The following is an 11,813-nucleotide window of genomic DNA, read 5'->3' as shown; positions in this document are numbered from 1 at the left end:
CAATTCCTTATCCGTGTCGGGGGGGGGGGGGGGTCTAGTATGCCTATCACTCCAAATTCTCAATCTTTCAAGGTAAATTTAGGAACAATTACATTTCCGGCGAAAAAAAGTAGGGGGGGGGGCTATATGCCTATTGGTTAAGTCTAACTTTGCACTAAGCCCCCCCCCCCCCCCCCTCCCCCTAGCCCCCCCCCCCCCCCCCGGTTCGACCCTATGTGATTCGTGCATTTCTATACTTTGTATTTACTTTCTGTACTGTAGACACAGATATTGATACATGTTTATGAAACATGCACATGTTTCTGTTATAAGATATAATAAGCATTATTTGTAATTTTACTGAAGTTATACGTTATATAACAAAATCAGTTTAAAATCCAGCACTAGCCATGTGGTGGACGTGATTTTAATCCCATTTTTAAAATTTGGTTATACATTCGTATACATTTGATGTAGAAAGTATACCAAATGATTAAAATTATATTTTGTTTATATATCAGTCCGACGTGTACGCCTTACTTCCCGGCTTGTTTAACGCGTTTGTATTTTAATTTCATAAGTATTCTTAACGTACTGTTCATCGCATGACCAATCAGTGCACATGTGTAACTGTAAAACAATTGCCATCAATTCATCATAGTTGTAAATTCACCGTACGGGTGAACGCTGTTAACCGGACCCCGTTAATTGATCGGCATCTAATTATATTTGTGATTTCTGTGTGTTCATGCAGAACCTGCTCTGTGATGAACATAATATTTCCACACCTCTATATTTTGAATAAGAATATAACCGTGCTTAGAATCGCGGTGAAAATTGGACAAGTCAAGACTAAATTGTCAGTAAACTATATATGGCTCTATCATATTTAGTTTGGCAAAATCATCAGTACATGTAATTAAAAAATAGTTAAAGACAAAATCTGATACATATGTCTCATTAAAACTTGTTTAATTTCATTAGACATTTGTAAACAAACGGTCGGCCATTTTTTTTTGTTAATCACGTGTTACAAATACAATTGTAACAAACACACGCCAATACTTTGTCGTATTTAACCAGGAAATACTGACTCCGACAGTTCTAATTAAAAATTGATATACATGTAAAAAGTATACTATTCGGTAAAAAATGATAATTTTGATTAAACATTATTCATTTTAAACTATCCCAAGATGCACTTTTCCAAGATTTAGCGGGTTCTGATTGGTCAGTATTGGCGCACTTTATGATTCCGAGCGAAGGTTAAAATGGACAAGAAGGTGCTGTTGTAAAATGGAGAATTGAGAAGCATTAATAGCCTCTACAACAAGGAGATAATGCAGGAACGACGAACTCATGTCAAGGTAACTTAATTCACAATATAGATACTCCCTATAACATTTTCAAGGCTCTAATTCATCTCTCATTTGTAAACGAGATCTCGCGCCATCAAATCAAGATGGCGTCATTTTTTCAAACTTGGTTTGGCGTTTTAATTTTTATTACCGTATCTCTTTTAAATATACGTTTTGACCAAATTAACCATTAACCAACTTTATATGCATGATAATCAAGATTATCCAGGGTATACACATATATAATTATATAAACGTCCCTAATATATGAATGCTTGGTTGGTAAACAAGACGAACAATGAATCTTTCGCACATTATACAATTTACAAACTCTAAATGTAACGAAAAAAAATTATTAATTAAATCCGGAAAATGAAATCTTTCACGTTTTTCTTTTTCAGCATTGACAGCATACAAAGTCAATGTTTCCGGTGATTAGTTGCATCCTCTGTTCGGTGATTCGGGTGAATGTTTTGACCAGCTGGACGCAAGGTATTGCTTTGAAATTGATTATTTTCACCATTAACTTATACATGTGTTGGATGTTTATAATTTATTGTAGTAATTTTGGGGAAATCCAGGTCTAAGTTCTTGAAAAGGAGGTTGATAGGGGGGGGGGGTGAAACACACTTAATGTTGATAAGTTTTTCCATTGTTCAACAAACAATAATTGAATCAAAATGAAAATAACATAGCTTATACATAAAATGAAACATTTAAGACCAGATACTACTGTAGTCATTATATGACATAGTTTAAACAGCAACTGGCAACTACATAGTAGCTTCTGTATTCAGAATTTTTTTCAGAATGCTTTTATTACATGTTAGGCTAAATGACTTATGTTTATTGTTTAAAAATCTAAATGAAACTTTATTATTCATGTTTAAGATAAATAGAACAGACATAAAGTACAGCCCAGTGAAAGGAACAAGTTCATCGCAAGAAGAAGAATTTTAATGCTACCACTGTCCAGAACTACTAAGTCTGCTGTAGCCATGATGTGATCATATGAGTGCTTCACCGCTCGAAAGTCACCCAAAAAGGCCTATTTTCATAAACTACGACTCAGGTTACATCAACAACAGCCAAGGACACCCCTTATTGATTCGAATGGACACATCTCTACGACCCGACTAAACCTCTGCGGAACAAGACTTTTTAACTGTAAAGTATTCTCATTTCAAAAAACCTATAAACTATAAAAGTACTTTTTTTATATGATCAAATACCAGTATATTACAATGTCTGTCTGTAAGCTAGAATCTTAGAAAATCACATGGTTTTGACTTATTAAATGATTGATTAGACCTTGCAGATATTAACTTTCATTTTCTTAAATAATTTGTTAAATTTGCAAATATTGCATAAAATATTAGACTCCATGTAACATATATCCTCACATTTCCAAGTTGATAAGTGTTAACTACTTTTTTTTCCATTTTCTTTGTTTAAACTTTTATTGATAACTTAGTTTTTATTTGCAGCAATATATGAAAAATTAAGAAACCAATCTTAAATGTAAAAACACTGCATTAGGAGATGAATGCATGGGTCATAGAAATGATAAAATACACCAAACAATATTCAATTATGTCGTATATGAAAATATATAAAGACAACATATACCCCATGTATTACAATTTTTATATAAAAAAAATTACTTGGATGGAAAGTTGTTTCCATGTGGGTTTTATTTTAATCTGTGTTATGTAACTAATATATAATTGGAATTAGATTTTTATATCATAAGTAAAATGCTGGTATTGATGAGAATTGTAAGGTGAATTATTTGTGTGATTCTTTGTATTTTATACATACATGCTACAAAAAGCAAGTACATGTACATGTAGTAATACTTGTCATATATAAACAATGTATATTTTACTTCATGTCTTGGATTTAAAAATATTAATGTAGATAAAGTAGTGAAATGTAGGAAGGTAAATCGTGTGTAAAGAAGAATATTCATCAGGAATGAAGTGTGTTGCAATCAGCATAATTAATTAAATGTGTACATCATATTTTTGCACATGATTTGACAGACTGCTCCATTGTTAGCTTTTTATTGGCCAACAAGCCTTCATATCTCCCTCTGGGTCATCTATTAAATACTGACAGGCTTATGATATTAAAATCTGATCAGTTGGTACATCATGGGTGGAAATAAAAAGTTCACTTTGGACTTAATGGATTATCAAAAAAATGATATCAAATCCTGTGCTATTGTAAAACATTAGATTATATTACTAACAAAGAAAAGGTTTATCCCAACTTGTAAGTGGGTCACTTTGACCTCATTTTGGAATTTATTGACATATTCAAATCAAATCTGGGTCATACCTCTATAGTCAACTACTATCTTGTAGTGTATTTTTTTTTTTAAAGATGGATACTTAAGACTTTTCAAAAATATTTTATGGTGTACATATTTATTGTAGTTCAAAACAAATTGAGACAAGTGTATCATGTTCATGTAACAGTGAAGTTTTCTTTGTTTATTCATGTACGTGCAGTTATTTTGTAAATTGCATTCATATTTTTAAAAAAGTAAGATCTTTGTTGCATTTTTAAAGGGAGATTTGATAGGCATTTAATCGAGATGAAAAGAAATACAAATGTAAAGATTTCTATGGGAGTTTTTTTTCTTGTGCAATTTTATCATTTTTTAAATAAAAGTCCCTAATAAGGGAATTGCCATGTGGATGTTTTTCCATTATTGTATCTTGGCTGTATTTTATTTATTATTGGAAACAATTTCAGATTTTTAAACAAAATAAATTTGGAACTGTTTGAAATTGTTTTGTTTTTACATAAAGTAGAAACCTTGCTCAGCTTTTGTGAAAGCAAAAATATAAAAAGTTTCAGTAAGTTTCAGCTGCGGAAACCCTTTGTAAACAATATGTTTCCCAATTGTATATGGAGGTTGAAACTATGCAGAAACTTCAAGTTTCAGTAAGTTTCCGTCGCGGAAACCATTTGTAAACAATATGTATCCCAAACATATATGGAGATTGAAACTATGCAGAAACTTCAAGTTTCAGTAAGTTTCCGTTGCGGAAACCATTTGGATTCATGGACAGCCTAAGTTTCAGCACTGCGGAAACTTAATGAAACTTGAAGTTTCCGTGCTGAAACCTGTCGGAAACTTTAAGTAACCTTAAGTTTCCGCAGAGTTTCCAAATGGTTTCCGCAGCGCTGAAACCAGATATTTCATCCAGTGCAATGTATTTCAGTGTTGAGATTTTTTTTCCGTGTCAATTACTATTATGTTTGACTGTTTTATTTCAGTAGGATTGATAAAATCTTTATAAATGTAGAAATAACGAAATCAGTAACACGTAAATTTATTCGGTAAAAATTTGATGACAGTAATTTCCACAGTTCTAACATTCATCAGTAGTTCACACGCTATCGTAGATATAGACAAAATGGAAAATAAGAAATATACATGCAACAGAAATATTACGCGGCTGCTTACATCCTTTGTACTCTGTAAATTTTAAGTCTCCGTACAGGCTATACTCGCCGTTTGATCTCAGGAATTTCTTTTTAATTGTTCAATCCGCTGCATATTTGGCAGACAATAAGAATGGGGTCTAAGGTTTTTTTTTCTACAGTCATGTCAAGCACGCAAATCGAAACTCAAATGCCCAAAAATGTATAACTCTCTTAACAATGAACGAATATGTCTGGTCATTAGTACAGTAATCTAGAATTGAATTAGGTTGAAAATAAAGGCTCAAGATGAAAGATGAAAGATCCAGTAAAATAAGGCCAGAAAAACTAAATTAGTTTGTGAATAGGAAGAGGGGGGGGGGGGGGGGGTCGGTGCGTGTGCAGTGTGTAAATTTAATTTCCACGTATAGGCAACAAGCGCCGTTTAATCTCAGGAATTTCGTCTTAATTGTTCAATCCGCTGCATATTTGGCAGACAATAAGAACGGGGTCAGAGGTTCATTTACACAAAATTTCATTAGGATTGAGTGAAGGGCTTGGAAGTTAGAATTTTTTTTACAGTACATGTCAAACACAACAACTAAAACTCAAATGCCAAAAGCTTCATAACTCTGTTAATAATGAACGAATTGGTCTGGTAATTAGTACAGTAATCTAGAATGGTAATTAGTTGAAATTAAAGGTCGAAGATCAAAGATCAAGTAAAATCGGGCCCTAAAAACTAAATGATTTTATGAATTTGGAGGGGGGGGGTCCGGTCGGTGACTTCTATATTAAACGTAGAATATTAAATTCTAAATATCACATATTGCAATATGTGGTATTAAATAAAATACATATGTTAAAAACAATGTAAAAGCGTTGTTTGAAAGTTGTAACTATTGACTTTTTTTTTACATCAGTTTATTTTTAGGCTCAAACACTCATAAACGGGTGGTAAGTTTTCAAATCTTGTCGCAGTCACCCGTTCGTTTGTATAGTTACGAGTATAAACTTCGGAGGTTTTTCTTAATCCCAGACAGGCAACAGAGTTGTATAAGTATATAGACATGCACAAAAAAGGAAAAAGTACACCATCTTTAATAAAAATGACTTTTTAGCGTTGACTTCCAATCAGTAAGAAGACAATCATTAAACAATGAATTTCAAATTATTTGAATCCATAGACATTATCCCGTAACCTGAAATAAATACATGTATAATTTTTGGACGCCAATGTACATTTAGCCTCTATCCAATTTACTCCATGTTACCTGTACTTAGTTCGTGTGTACTTTAGAGAGAGAGAGAGAGAGAGAGAGAGAGAGAGAGAGAGAGAGAGAGAGAGAGAGAGAGAGAGAGAGATTTTCTAGTTTTTTGTAGTGTTTAGGGAATCAGTATATCAGCAACGTATGTCAATAAACGCATGCATACACGCAAGCGTGTATCTATATATGTGAACAAATACTAATCAGTCCTCCTTTTAAAGCCATGTAGAATAACGTTGGTGCATTGCTAAATGTTGTGTACATACAGTCATTGAGATCCCAGTGAACTCTAATGCGGTCGTACTGCAGGGGCGCTTCGGCGGCATGTCTTTGATGGCGGCGATGCGAACTGCTGACAAAAAAGAGCTCTTTATTTGTACGAAAAAAGCTGTTATTATTTTTATTTATGATAAAAATAAAACGGAAAACAATAAAAACCATCATTTTAAATGTAAAATTGTTAAACAAAACAAAACTAGGAAAGAAAAAAAAATCGGCACTCGGGGATGGAACCCGGGTCGCCTGGACACAAGTCCAACACTCTAACGACTGAGCTACGCGGACTCTCGCTTCAGAACTTTTAAACTCAAAATTTCGGCAATGCCTGGATCGATTTTAAGACGAATTTTATATTCTGAAGTGTTTTAAGCGTCTCTATCGAATAAAAACATAAATAAAATTCAAATCTAAAAATTTGAAAAATTAAGGTTTTTCATTTCCTTCCGGTGACGACCGGAAGGGACGGCGGACGTTCAAATATGCGAAGGGCACTGCGGCCGTTCACTCTCTACCTTCTCTGAAAATTTGAAGGTTCTATCGTAAATACTTTTTGAGAAAAATCGTGAACAAGCAAAAACGTAAAATCTTTAATATCTCGGTACCGGAAGTGAAAAAAGCCCGTGTACTTTTCTTACAAATTTTGTCATGAATGTGATCTGAAAATTTCATGAAAATTGGCTGAAGCATTTTTTAGAAAACGTGACAGAAAAAAACAACAATAAAAACTAGACACGATCTCGTTGCGAGCAACGATGAGGTCTTCCGTCCGATTTTTAGAAGAGGAAATTACCTTGCCTTTTATCTTCATCAACGAAACATATCAGAAAATGCAGATGTGATCTAAAAGAGCGATGGATGAAGGATTATACACCCCGTTTGATCCCTTATTTAAAGGACCAGCCCCATTTTATTTCATATTAAATAAGAGGTCTTTGACCTAATAACAGGTCTAATGACCTGTAATAAAAAGAAAAAAAAGAGGGTCTGCCTTTGTAAACGGAAGATCCTAATAACAATAAGAATAGAAGGGTCTTCCGCTGAAGACGGAAGACCCTAATAATAAAAGACTGTATTTGTCTAAATCTTAATTGAAGAGTGTTTTTCAACTTGCACTACAGTCCAACAACCCTTTTATGTTGAATATTTTAGTTAGAAAATTAAATAAAAAGAAGAGAAAGAAATAGAGAAAAAGAACAAATCTTGGTTCCGGCGAGATTAGAACACACATCCTTTGAAGGTGTCTCAAAACCTGGCTGACGCGAAATAATTCCCTAATTTGTCTTTGAATTTGGGGCGTTTCCGCCCGGGAGAGGAGCTGAGTTTTTGTATGAGATGAAAAACAACGTGTAAGATGTCTGACTATTCAGGTTTGGTAACAGTGCGAGGTCATTTGAAATATTGATGCGTGTTTGTGTCTGGAGGGGGGTGAAAAGACCCGCGCTTGATTTTCGTCTTAAATAAATCGAAAATAGAATTTTGAGGTGTGGATCTTTGATTCGGTAAACAACAATTAGGGGAAGTTCTAAAACAATGACTGATACATTTTACCCATGTATTTCAGTGTTGAGAATATTTGTTCGTGTCGTTTACTATTTTCATATTTGTACTGAAAAAAGCCGCTATTTTTTTTTTTATTTATGACAAAAATAAAACGGAACACATTCAAATCCATCATTTTAAAGATAAAACCATTAATCAAAACACAAATAAGAAAGAAAAAAGATTCGGCTCTCAGGGACTGAACCCGGGTCGCCTGGCCACAAGTCCAACACTCTAGCGACTGAGCTACGCAGACCCTCGCTTCAGAATTTTGGAGTCCAAAATCTCAAGAATGCGTGGATCGATTTTAAAACGAATTTCATATTCAGAAGTTTTCAGAGCGTCTCTATCGAATGAAAAAAATAAAAAAAATTCAAATCCAAAAAATTGAAAAATTAAGGTTTTTCATTTCCTTCCTGTGACGACCGGAAGTGACGGCGGACGTTCGGATATGCGAAGGGCACTGCGGCCGTTCACTCTCTACCTTCTCTGAAAATTTGAAAGTCCTATCTGGAATACTTTTTGAGAAAAATCGTGAACAAACAAAAACTTAAAATCTTTAATATCTCGGTACCGGAAGTGACAACCATAAAAATCTCGTGTAATTTTCTTACAAAGTTTGTCATAAATAAGATCTGAAAGTTTCATGAAAATCGGCTGAAGCGTTTTTGAGAAAACGTGACAGAAAAAAAAATTAATAATGATAATAATAGAGGAAAAGAAACAAAGCAAAAACAATAAGGTCTTCCGTTTCCAACGGAAGACCTTAATAATAGTGAAAAAGAAACAAAGCAATAACAAGAAGGTCTTCCGTTGGAAACGGAAGACCTTAATAATAGAGGAAAAGAAACAAAGCAAAAACAATAAGGTCTTCCGTTTCCAACGGAAGACCTTAATTATCCTTAAATTATTGATGTTTGATGATCCTATCTCTTTTAAATCTATATTATCAAGTCTCCCGAATGAAATTTGGAGACTTATTGTTTTTGTATGGTTCTTAATACATGTATTATTATTCTTCGTCTTCTTTTTTTTCTTCTTTCCCGCTCTGAAATTGTTTCTCAGAGATGGCTGAACAGAATTATATATAGCTCTAGGATATGATAGGCCTGCATATCTAGTTGTGCACCCTGGTTCTCTCATTTTGGGTTAGACAACCACTTTTCGGATGGGGGGTGTCAGAAGGATGTTGGATCTAACATTGAACCTTGTAGGAAGAATCGTAGACTCTATTGCAAATGGTAACTTGAAAACGGACAAAGATAATATAGGGTTTTCATAATCATACATTGACTGTTACTGGCAATATATAGGGCTTATTAGTTCTGACCCCTGGGGTCATCCCCACCCCCCAGGAATTTTAAATTAACATATATCTCAGAAACGGTTATAATAATGACCCTTAAACCATATATATGCATGTTTCTGATTTCTGATCCCCACCCTTAAATCATATATATTCTTGTACCTTGTGTCAAGGGGCATCAAACGGTATGTAGATCACTGGTCCTGGGGGTGGTTATGACCCCCCTCGAACAGGAAGTGCACGAATATCTCGAAAACGGTTGAGATCCCCACACCTTAACCATATATATTCTTGATCCTTAAAGGGCATCAAAAGGTATGTAGGTAATGGGCCTCAGGGTTAAATTTAATTTTTCAAAACCGTAATGCACATCTATGGAACAGTTTCTAAGATAAAATGTGTCTATCCATTAAATCATAAAAAGAGTTCTAGGATCTATGTTTTTTTGAAGTGATAAACGTCAATTTTCTGCTACTTTTTGACTCCCTGGATGAAATTTAATTTCTTAAAACCTTACTGCACATCTAAAAAACAGTCCTATCATATCCCAGGATATGATGTGTCTATCCATTAATTCACTACTGGCTTTAAAAACCCCTGTCCGTATAAAAAACCCCTGTCTTCCCCTATCATCCCCTGTGTTTCCACTGTCATCCCCTGTACAACCCCTGTATGCCACTGTACAGTGTCCCTGTCATCCCCTGTGCGCCCCTGTACACATCCCCTGTGTGCCACTGTAAACCCATGTCACCCCATGTACGCCCCTGTCATCCCCTGTAAGCCACTGTATACCCCTGTTCATACCCCTGCCACCCCCTGTACGGTCTTTAACTGCTCGCTAAGTAAATACATGTAAATAAATAGCTTTAAATCAATTCTGATTTTAAAAATCAATATATTTAGCATTCATGCTTTAGACGGTGCTTGTTTTTCTTTGCATTTTATAGAGGGCAATATTCTTACAAACGTGAATAATTTTGACTAAACATTGACACAAACCAAGATTTACTTGTATACCGATAAACTGCTTATTTTATTACATGCATTTAAAGTAATTTAAACAAATGACCGTGTTCTGTAATTTGTAAAAAAAAAATAAAAGGAAAGAAAAATAAGTGGAGGAGTGCGTGAAATCTTCAATGTTCTGTGCCATCTAAAGGGCATAATAATAGAACAGGATCAGCACGTGAATAATAACCAACACCGATCAAAATGATAAATGATCACCTAAATGTTGACTGTTTTGCCCAGTGTAATGATACATAGAATTAAATAGTCTTAAAGAAGTTCATGTAAATCGCTGGTATTTGCTGTCATGCAGCAATTTTTTGATAAATCATGATAGAGAGAGAGAGAGAGAGAGAGAGAGAGAGAGAGAGTTGATTTTGGTCGGAAGGCGGGAATAGACCGGTCCATTGACTTAACTTCTATCAGTGTGCATTTTCCAGTTTAGGTATTTATATGAATTATTCTATAGAATTGTCCTAATGATACGGTCAATGAATGATTTAATGCATGACTGTATACAAATGCCGGTAATGGGGTAACATATATACGTATAAGAAAAATATAGATTTATTTAAATTTGATTTGATTTGAAAAATGAAAATTATAAAAGAGCAATATTATAATAGAGTTTAATTCATATCACCGTGCCAAATAATGTTTTGAATCTAAAGCTCTTCAATCTTTTCATATTTGAAATTCTCAGAACTGAAAATTTTTTAATTTCTTGTTTCTTCACTTGACTGACTGGGTAAAAAGTAATAAGGGTGTTTAAACAACATATTGCATTATTGTGTAGCAATACCGAGCATCCAGACCTAAGGACGTGTGTGTATATACAAGTACACGTGTGTGTGTCACCTCATTGTTCCCAATATCGCTACCGTGCACTGCAAATTGGCAAGAAGGGCTGAATACAGTTTATATAGCTATTATATAATCACTGACCGACCATTTAGATCTAAGGAAGTGTGTGTATATATACATGAACACGTGTGTCTTTCATCTCTTTTTCCCTATCTCGCTACCGTGCACTGCAAATTGTCAAGAAGGGCTGTGTACAGTAGCTATTATATATCACTGACCGAGTGAAAACAAATATTAACATCCTCTTCTTTGAAAACTGCTTCAATCAGCTAGTTGTTAATCAGGTGTCTTCAAGTGTTTTGATCAATTGATCTGTTGTAGAATAAAACATTGATGAACTAAAAATCAATTCGACAGGTCTAAGTTAATATACCAGTAAATAATTCTAGAGAAATGGTTATGAAAATTATTAGGATTGCATGTTTACTTATTAGGAAATTAATTCCCGGGTAAACTATTAATAACTTTTAATTTAAAATCAATGCAAAATCTCTCTCTCTCTCTCTCTCTCTCTCTCTCTCTCTCTCTCTCTCTCTCTCTCTCTCTCTTAGTATCTATATAAAAACCTTAGGCTACATGTATAGAAAACACTAGTTCTACATTTACATGCATGTTGTGTATGTTCTGACCATAGCCGCGGAATGAAAAAGAATAAGTGATGAAATTAGGATTACATGTTTACTTATGAGGAAATTAATTCCCGGGTACTATATAATTCATAAATTTAATTCAAAATCAATGCAAACTCTCTCTCTCTCTCTCTCTCTCTCTCAT

The 11,813-nt window shown here is 34.2% G+C and overlaps 1 long non-coding RNA gene across 1 annotated transcript; it reads left to right on the top strand.

The window, feature by feature from the left end:
- The first annotated feature begins 587 nt into the window (after positions 1-587).
- LOC128170061 (uncharacterized) lies at positions 588-2,358 on the top strand. Its single transcript, XR_008241653.1, has 3 exons — positions 588-1,346; positions 1,739-1,829; positions 2,229-2,358. It is a non-coding gene; the product is annotated as an uncharacterized LOC128170061 (long non-coding RNA).
- Positions 2,359-11,813: the final 9,455 nt, after the last annotated feature.

Source organism: Crassostrea angulata, unplaced genomic scaffold (assembly GCF_025612915.1).
Source record: "Crassostrea angulata isolate pt1a10 unplaced genomic scaffold, ASM2561291v2 HiC_scaffold_295, whole genome shotgun sequence".
NCBI classification, from domain to species: domain Eukaryota; kingdom Metazoa; phylum Mollusca; class Bivalvia; order Ostreida; family Ostreidae; genus Magallana; species Magallana angulata.
The sequence above is the reverse complement of the archived record's forward strand: the minus strand, read 5'-3'. Positions and strand labels throughout refer to the sequence as shown.